Below are 9,995 nucleotides of genomic sequence, written 5' to 3'. Positions count from 1 at the left end.
AGGTCATAATTGTATTTTTAATAAGCATTCTAATTTAAAAACTGTGAAGATGCTATTACAATGAGTGCTATCTGTTTACTTGTCATAAATGATGCTATTTTCTCTTGTAGTTTCAGTTATAAAATACAAGTAATTAATATTAGAACAATATATTGGAAACAAATAATTGCATGGTTCAGAAAATTATTAGATAGCACAACAACAAATGTTAAACTCTTAAAAAAAAAAAAAAAGAAATTGAATAAGTCATAAAAAAGTGACTAATATATATATATTTTTCCTAAAATAAGTGAGAAGTATCTCTGCATTTTATGGTATTGTCTGGTACATGTGAAATACTTTTCAGCTCTAGTACCTTGTTACTTATTTATTCTGCTCCTTTCCCTTTCCTGAGTCCCTGATAATTCAAGAAGTGCTGTTATCTTCATTTCACAAATTTGAACTTGCTCACATTCAGATGGATGGAGGCACATAAAACCCCTGCATCTTGGGGCGGTGCCTTTGATGGGTGGGCTGTGTGCCCGGTAGGTGGCTGGGAGGTCTCTGCAGTGAGCATGCACAAAATTATTAACCAGGACAGACCATGAATATTCTTTAATGAAACCTCTCTTTCTTGGAATCTTTTTAGAGGTGGTGATTGTGGTTATAATGATGATAAGTGATGGTTATAATGATGATAATGATGGTCCTGATGGTCATCAGGAGGATGACTACCTCTCTTTGGTGAGATGGTAAGAAGTTTATTGGGAAGATTAGGAATAGTAACTAATATACGTTGACATCATGCCAGGATTAACTTCCAAAAATGCTATAAATTCAGACAAGGCAGACAGCAAGAACTGAACATAAAGAGACCTAATCCTTTTATGAACAGATAATTGGAGTTTTATCACTGGCAATGAAAGCAGTATGCTTGAGGAACACTGCCCTGTGTCTCAGTTTAACAGGTTTATTTACAAGCTTTTGGGCTGAGGCTGTCACTCCTCCAGGTGTGTCAGACCCATTAACCTCAGTTCTGCTGTGGACTGGGGGCAGTAGAGTATCTAACCTTTAAGTTTCAGTAAGGAGTGGTGGTGCTGTTAGGTACTGCTTTAGTCAAGAGCCGGTCAGCATTTCCTATGGAATTTATACCTGGTCTATAAAACACACTCCGCTGCAGGTTGATATACAGTCTGCCTCTGAAGGAGTCATTACTATCTATCACTTCAATGATCTGCTGATAATGGGGGTGTATCACATATCTGTAATGGATCTGAACAAGTCTATGGAAATTGCACTGAGTCTGTGGAAAATGGCAGAGAATCAGTAGGAGTGCTTGTATGCTCCCTGAGATCCTTGGGGGCCATTATAGCACAGAAGGAATATTAACAGCCTTCAAATGGGAAAGCCTGCGATAATCGCCTTCATTAATCAAAGAGAAATCAAACATGCCAAATCTGAATGCTGCGTCGTCTAGACAATGGTAGGTGCAATTCAGGCTGTTTTCTGACATTTGCTGGAGGATGGTTGACTTCAGCACAGCCACTCTAGAGCCCTCTGAGCTTGAGTGGTGGTTTTCCAGTTGGATTTTGCTCTTGGTCTTTGCCTCAGAGTCTTTTATTTATTTATTTATTTTTCCCCCATGTATCAGCCATTTGCTCTTCATAAGCTGTTTCCATGCATATACAAGAGCTGTGCATAACATGGGTGAGCTGAGGACAGAGGAAAAAGCCTTAACTCTGAGTTTCCTGGCTGCTCTTAAAGCACAGTGTCGTTTTAACATCCTTTCTTATTTCATGAGCATGCAGCCAGAGACATAAATATAAATACGTCTGTCTTTGATAAATTAAAATCCTAACAGGTGTATGAATCCTTGCCAAGATAGCTACGAGCTGGTCAGTATATATTGCTTGCACTTGGAAGTGGTACATTAGAGAACGCTCGGCAGTTTCACTGCTTTATAAATAGCTGGATTTGGCATTTCTGCAATCATCTGCTGAGGGTGAAGAAGTAATAGATGGATAAAAGTACATATAGATCATCTTTCAGAATCCTGTAGATGAAATGAATTAACTCCACAACATGTTCATTCCTGTCGTTAGCTTTTCTGGTCTTTCTTAGGTTCGATAGTAGCAGCAGAGAGAAGAGAAGTCCTGGTGCTGTGAGTACTAGTCCCAGACCTCAGAGACCCCAGATCAGTTTCCTTTTCTGCCATAGACTTCCTGTGTGACCTTGGGCAAGTTTCTTAGTCTGGTTGACATCCAAAAAAGCACTTAGAAACCTAAAGTGTAACTGAAGCTTAATTTAGGTGTCTTTGTTCAGGGGAGCACTCCATGAAAATTCAGCTTAGGTGCCTGAGAGGACATGGATGCCATGGCTTTGGTTAGAAAAGACAACAGACAAAGTCATTTAAAATGTGTTCAAAGGCACCACTGTCCTCAGCTGGGCTGAGAATAGAAGTGGACTTATTTGAAGCCTATTTAGAAGTGACAAATCAGATATATCCCTGAAGGTCCTGGTCTGTTAGGTGTCCTCTGAGTGCCTGGCATGTGCAGAGAGCATTGAGTTCAGCACAAAGCGTGGCGGTTTTGGCAACTTATATGTATATATTTTGCAAGGTTGGAAGGAGAAAGTGCTGTCATCAACTTCTTGTACATCCTCCCAGTAGATATAATGCTCTGAGACGTGGAAGGAAATGGCTAGTAGGCTGTTTTTAGGAAGTGGCACTTAAAATATACTGCCTTTTACTGCAGGCTCTTACTCTGGAATAAGAGGAGAGGCTGACTTGTCCCTGCCATGGAAGCTGCTTTGCTGTGCAGGAAGGAGAATTGATGTTCACAGGAGGAGAAATCACACATGTAGGACAAGACACATGACAGCAGAGCTTGTGGTTAGAAGGTTGAGGTCTTGGTTCTGCTTTCTGCTTCCACAGAAAATGTTTACGCATTTTATCCAACAGCTATAGGGCTCTGTGGGGAAACTGTCCCTGAAGCAAGGTGCTGACATGTTTTGTGGTCCTAGCAAAATGTCAGAGAATTAAGTGTGAGGTGGGGAACGGGAGGGTCTCAGGGCCCGTTCTTGATGTTATGAGGAGATGGAACAGCGTTTGAGTGAACAACCCTTCCCTAGGCATGGCCTGCTGGGTTGAAGTGAATGCAGACTGTTTCAAACACTGCTCTTGCTGGGTCTGGTCTACATCTGGATGTGCTTCTGTACATCCCCTCCGAGGTGGGCTTCATGAAGAGTCCCTTTCTGAGTTCACATTTGGGCTGTGTCCTTTGCTCATTTATGTATTTCAGCTCTTCCCTTCCAGCACCACATGCTTAATTAGCTATGCTCTATCCAAACCTCATTTTATCTGCTTTCTGATGATGGGTTATCTTGCACTATGTTCTTTAACAAGACACACCTTCCTCTCTTCTCTATCACTCTTAGTATAGTGATTAAGAAATTCTAAAATATCTGAGACATTGGATTGTATTCTTCAGACTTAGGAGGTCTTGAAGTCTAGACATCTCCCTTTCTAGGCAGGTGTGCTCTAAATACTCATCTTCTGTCATCCTGCTCTGTCCCTTGCTACTCACATAAAATTTCCTTTTTTTTTTTTTTTTTTTTTTTTTTTGTGTGTCTGAATATTTGCTTTAGGTGTTGACTTGTCCCAGCTTTGCAGCACTCAGCAGTAGCCCTGTAGAGATATCAAACTCACAGATGTCTTTATATAGGACAAAGGTAAGCTTTGAGAAACCCTTCAAATTTGATTTGTTTTTGTTGACTGTTGTGAATGCTGTTCTAAACACTGGGTCTGCTATTCACTATATTGAGAGTCCCTATTTGGGAATTATATGCTGGGGCTGGGTGCCAAGTTATTATTATTTGTAAAAAGGACAGGATAACCTGCACTATTTAATTACAATAAATGTATAACTGTCTTTTGGGGCAGTACCCTAACATTTAAGCAGCATGTGCTGCTTACCTCTCAAAGTAATAAGGGCCATGTAAGAAGCAAGAGTCATCTACTGAAATTTAGAGAGTTGCACTTAGCTTAGGCTGTAAAATAAAAGTCCTTTCCTTCTATTTCTATGCATTTATTGGCCTAATATGGGATCAATAGAAGTCAGTCAAGGTCTCATGTACAGGGAAGTGCCTGCTTACAATATAAGGCTTCCAAGTGATCTCAGAAGTATGAACTGGTCTGAACAGATTTTTTAAAAGCTCTTCTTTCTGCCCTTCGTCTCCTTTTTATCATTTTTCTATTGGGCAGTGAATCCCTTTACATATGTTTACTTGGGCGTCATCACAGCTTATGTGCAGATACTTGCATTAGCATTAAACTAATGTAAAGTACCTGCAGCAGTAGGGGCTGAGGCTGAACTTCACCAGCTAGGTGCTTATAAAACTTTCTGACTGCCTTTTGCAGGTGGCCTTGAACTCCAGTTTGCTATAGCTGCATTTACGACAAGCTTATGAGGTATATTTGGCTGTCTCTGCATGAGACTTGGACATTGTGGTTGCTTCAGAGTATTATGTAGTATTTGATGTGGATCCCTTGCTAAGTGGGCTATTGGGCGGTCCCTTCCAAGAGTAAACAAAAGAAGTAATCTTTTAAAATTATTTATTTTTTTCCTGTTCCCCCACAATAAGTAATAAAAATAGCTCTTTGGCTAAAAGTTATAGATCCAAAATACATCACACATTTTAATAACAGACTTGCTAATAATATCGTAACTTATACTATTCAAAAGACAGACTTTGAAATTAGACCGGACAATAGACCAGGAAGTGTTTCTTTGAGAATAAGTCTGTACTGGTAGGAATGGCTGATCTAAAAGACATTTTCCATTTGTGATGTCCATGAATTTCAGTTCCAATATACATATCTTAAACAGGAGTATTTCAGAAACACTTGGCAGATGTATGGCCAAGCTGAGCATATATTCATTATGAATATCACTGAATTAAGGTGATTTCAAGATTAAATCACTTGAGAGAATAGAAAAATAAGTTCCTTACATATTGCATTCTAGCCAAAACACTATGGTCTCGGTTCAAGCTACCAAATATTATTAGTCTTATGGGAATTTTGGAATGAGGATTGGTGATTGTGGAGCATTCTTTCCATTCCCCTTTGTTTTCCAATGGAGTATTTGTAGATGAAAATGTGGATGCAAAATTTACATCTAATCTTGGTGGATCATTTATTTTGATTTGGAGATGAAATAGCCTCAGATCACCATGTAAATTGCAGAAAATATATTTCTCATCATTTTGGGTGTCTAGTGTATGTATAACATTACAGAAATCATGAGAACATTGGTTTAACAAAATTGTGACTGGATCGCTCTGTCCATTATTTCCCAGTGTTATGGACAAAGAGGTTGGGTGCAGTGTTTAGAATTTATCTCACCTACTTGTCAACAATTGCAGAGTAGATAGCAGCAGCAGTGTGAGTTGTTTATTTGCCTTTATACTCAACAGAAGTAGATGTACATTTGCAGGGGGCTTGAATCATCTGACCCACTTTAGGCATCTCCCATTACAACTAATGAATTGCTCTATAAAAATTCTAGACTCCTTCTATCCCCCAAACCTTGTCATTTGCAGGATACTACAGCTCATGAATCTATAAAGTTTAGAGGCTTACATGTTATGTGTCCTCTAAAGGAAGTGGAAAGCTAACTGATGAGAGCATGTGCCATAATGACACCACAAACCTAAGAGTGTGCCTTAAAGACATAGTTTCTTCCTTAGCTTCTTCTGTGATGATCTCAGTTTATATTAGAAATGAGATTAACCCTAGCTTTGGAATAGAGATCTGGAGCAGATCTTCAAGTGGTGCAAACTACGGTAAGGCTCCATGTGAAAGCACTGGAGTGATGCTACTTACCTTGGCTGAGGGTCTGCTCCATCTGTTGTTGTTTAACTGTAGACAGAATGACATCTCTTTGTTTGACAGCTACCAGAGAGATAATCATAGCAGGCATATCTCTCTCTGGAGATGGATTTGTGCCTGGGTTATCAGCATTCAGATATATCATCAGATTAACTTTGAGCTTGGAAGCTTGGAGTTTTATTCTGTAGTTCTTTTTTTTCTTTCTTTTTTTTTTTTTTTCCCTTTTTTCTTTTCACTACTGTACAACTTGGGATTTTTTTTTTCCCCAAAACTTTTAAAATAGATTAATTTGTTTTGAGGCTAATTTAATCCTTGAACTTTCTGATTCCTGCTTTCAATAATTCACATTTAAAACAAAGTGAATCATTAGCCTGATCTCAGCTGTGTTGAGATGTGTTACTTTTTTTAGCTGTGATTGCAATTATTTCTGTTGTGTGGTCACAATGGTTGGGTCCTGTGCTCCAAATTATTGATCCAATTGGACCACATTTCCTCTCTCAGTTTTCAAAATTTTTTTTCAGTTTTATATTCAGACATTCTACTGCCAGCAAAGCCTTTTCAAAGCTCCTGGTATTTATTAAGTGTTTTCAAAGTGGGACAGAATTGCAAACTGTATCATTTTTATTGCTCACTCTCTGTACCTGCAACATTCAAAGCTACTATCTATGAAAGTACCCCACTTGCCTGGGAAAAAAATTTACTGGCTGCAACCAGACTTCATTTCTCATTTTGTTTCTGAAGATGTTCTGGGCAGATTTTTGAGAACTTAAATGGAAGATGAGTGAGTAGAAGCACCCTTCCTTCCCTCTGAGATCCAAGCAAAAAGGAAGAAGTTTCAGGGGTCTTACATTTTCTCCTCCCCTGTGTAAAACTTACCACTCTTCCTCCTCTGCTCTTTCCCCAGCCATCCATTTTGTGTACCAAGGAAACCAGTAGAGCCCAGATATGTTGAGAACAATGCCGCTCAAAGCAGTCATCAAACCTCATTCATGCCCTCAGGGAGCTGCTGAAAAATAGTACCAGGTGTGGTGCTTTGACTAATTGGCCTGAACAGTCAATGTATGCCTGAGCTGGCTAAGCTCCTATGTTTTAGTGGCCCTTGTTTTCATGATATTGATGCCTCTCCCTTCAGTGTGAATCCATCATAATCAAACAGTACAGGTTTGATGACAAGAACAATCAGTCGTAAAGCAGAGGGAGAACTGAGATTTTCTCCTCTTCATGCGGTATGTATTTTTAGTTGGCATGGCACTCAAAAGCCAACTTCACAAAATATCTTGTGACAAAATATTAAGATACTGTATTGTGAGGGTAGGAATAATGTATGTGTCATTTTTTTCCTTTTTTTTTCCTTACTTTTTTTTTTCCTATTTTGTTCCTATGTTGGTCTTCAATCTAGTTCCCTTTCGTGTAGGATTACCATAAAAAATAAGGGTCTAGAGCATGAATGTGGAGGATATCTGTCACTCTGTATCCACAATTTTGTCTACACAAATCAGATTTTCCTTGATTCTAAACTGGAATTATTGAAATGAGTGATTTCAGACACTAATTTCTGAAAATTTTTGCTTCTGTTGTGCAGCTCGTGCAGGAACTGGCTGGTGCTGGTTCCAATTTTTGCAACCCTTGGATTTCTGTTCAGAAACGTCCTATTTGGAATAATTTGTCTCAGCATCAGGGCCAATCTGCAGTTTGGTTTTGACTTGACAAGATGGTAAGAAATGAGGTCTTGCCCCTTCTGTCATTTCTACATAAATATAAAGACAAGGCATGAACCCCTCCTTTTTTACTCTTTTTTATTTTTATTTTTTCCTGGGTGGTGGTGGTGGGAAATATGTGGAAATTTGGTGTTCTGAAGATGTAAGCCTTCTTGTTCCAAGAATATTTAAAAATTGAATATTTTATTTTCTTCATTGTGTTGTCATTTTGGTATGATTTCTGGCAGCTAAAGCAACCATATTTCTTCATAGTTTGGACTGTCAATGCTTGTTTTTTGATTGATTGTAAAAACTGTGGAAATTTTAGGAGAATGGATCAAATCACTGCCTGAAACTTTTTAACTACAGAGAAAAAAAATCTTGATGAATTTCTAATTAAAATACAGTATATATTCACATTTGTAAAATAGAATACCTGAGCATTTTAGTCATGAAAGCACAGATGCAAAATAGGAAAGTAATTTAGTGCTTGCAAACTGAGGGGGATGTTAGCATTCCTATGGAAAAGAAACAACCTTTAACATTTCTTTCGTCCTCCATTCCTGTCAGACATGGTGATAAAACACCGTTGGGGGAAAATAAAATGAAAGGAAATAACATAACTAAACTGAACTAAACTTAACTAAAGGTATAAAGAAACAGTCTATTTCTACAATGTCATGCAGAGGTAACCAAGCCTCAGACAGGCTTGCCCGGCTATCCTTTTCCGGCACTGTACTGCAGATATCTGGTCTCTCCAGCTATGCCTATGCTGCAGAACAAGTGCTGTTTTAAAAGTAGGTATCATATTATTCAGGGGAACTTCTTCAAACAAACAAACAAACAAAAAACAATAACAGCACAAACTCAAACTCCATTGAAACTCTCCTTTGGCCTCTGCATGATTCCTTTCCAGAATAATTTGAAGGATAATGGAAAGATTTTGAACTTGGACACTTATTGATGCAAAGCTGAGATTTAGCTCATTAAAGATGGTCTCTGCATCAGCTTCCCTTCTACAAAATCGAGATGGCTGTAATTCCTTGCTTCATGGATCCTTCTATCACTATGAAAGAAGCATGGTCTCTGGCAATAATCAGTGAAAATACCAAACCCTGCCATTCATTAGATTGGTTCTCATGGTCAAATAGGAGATAATCAGGCTTTTTTCTTTTTTTTTTTTTTTTCTACTCCTAGTCTCAATTTGTTCTTTCACTTCAGTGCCTAAAAACATTACTGAACTTTTTTTAACCTGATGAAAAAATCATCCTCTTTTTCTAAGCAAGAAGTAAACCAACCAAAAGGCTTATCTATTTATTTATAACTTTTCCTTTTACAAGACTCTTTTTGGCAATATGGCCAACTGCTATCCTGATATGATTGTAGGAAATATTTATAATTCTGTTAAATGAGACTGATTAATCTTGACTTGCTTTTCACCGAATTTTCTATAGTTAGATGATGGACTTTGGAAGCTAATCATCTTAGAGGAGAGCTGCTACAGGCTAATTCATAATGCATTTAGTATCACTTGCCCGTTGATTTAAATTTTAAGATTGAATTTTCTCTGCTTTTGTGTCTTGTGCTTGTGTAACAAGCATTGGAACTGATGCAGCTGAAGAAAAAAGAAAGAGGATTGGTGTGAAGAGGTGCTTGTTCTTAAACTCATTTGCTTTCCCTTGTTTTGATAGAGGGAAGATGTGATCTGTAGCCTAACACAACACTTCTTCGTATGGCAGTGATGATGGGAGGCCTCCAGGACCAGGTTTAACTCATGAGTTGAGGATGGCTACAAGCTTCCTCTTGCCTTCCCCACATGCAAAGAGCTTGCAAATGCAGCCTGTTGTGCCTGCAGCATGCTTTTTCCAGTTCCTGCAACCCCACTGGGCACCTACTGGGCAGAACTGGGAGCTGCAACCCACTGGGCAAGTTTCTCTTTTCAACGCTCTAATAACAATTCAAACACCTGTTTCAGATGGGGATGAGATGTTTTTGTAGCTGCTGTAGAGATCTCTCTGTTTTTCAACAAGTTGTCTTCCTGATGGTTTGTTTTTGCAAATACATTTTGTTATTAATATTGCATTACCAACAATAGATCAAGTCAATTTGTAAGATTTTTTACCTAAGAGGCAGAGGGAATGCTGTGTGATATGTCCTTTGTAGTTCATTAAGAAAAAATATTCAATCATTCTTTGTCCATGTGTAATAAATGATTAAAATGGAGTATTTAAATATCCCTGGTATTCTTTTGACGTATCATGTTCATTTTTGTCTGCTATCAGAATGAACAGTGGCACGCTGTTATCTTGCTGGATTAAGCTGAGATTTCTTTTTCTTTCTCTGAGCCTCTCCTTTCCTAAACACAGCTAGAAAGTTTTTATTTATACAGCACCTGAATTAGCTCAGCCTTTCTGTTTTACTTGGATCAA

At 38.4% G+C, this 9,995-nt stretch overlaps 1 long non-coding RNA gene across 2 annotated transcripts; it reads left to right on the top strand.

Moving 5' to 3' along the window:
- Positions 1 to 270: 270 nt before the first annotated feature.
- LOC121062167 lies at positions 271 to 7,084 on the top strand. 2 transcript variants are annotated; one of them, XR_005815441.1, is made up of 4 exons: positions 272 to 1,462; positions 2,101 to 3,708; positions 4,397 to 4,560; positions 6,774 to 7,084. It is a non-coding gene; the product is annotated as an uncharacterized LOC121062167 (long non-coding RNA). The 2 variants fall into 2 exon arrangements; XR_005815440.1 differs by having other exon boundaries at positions 271 to 3,708.
- Positions 7,085 to 9,995: the final 2,911 nt, after the last annotated feature.

The sequence above is a fragment of the Cygnus olor genome, chromosome Z (genome assembly GCF_009769625.2).
Source record: "Cygnus olor isolate bCygOlo1 chromosome Z, bCygOlo1.pri.v2, whole genome shotgun sequence".
Classification (NCBI taxonomy): domain Eukaryota; kingdom Metazoa; phylum Chordata; class Aves; order Anseriformes; family Anatidae; genus Cygnus; species Cygnus olor.
The sequence above is the reverse complement of the archived record's forward strand: the minus strand, read 5'-3'. Positions and strand labels throughout refer to the sequence as shown.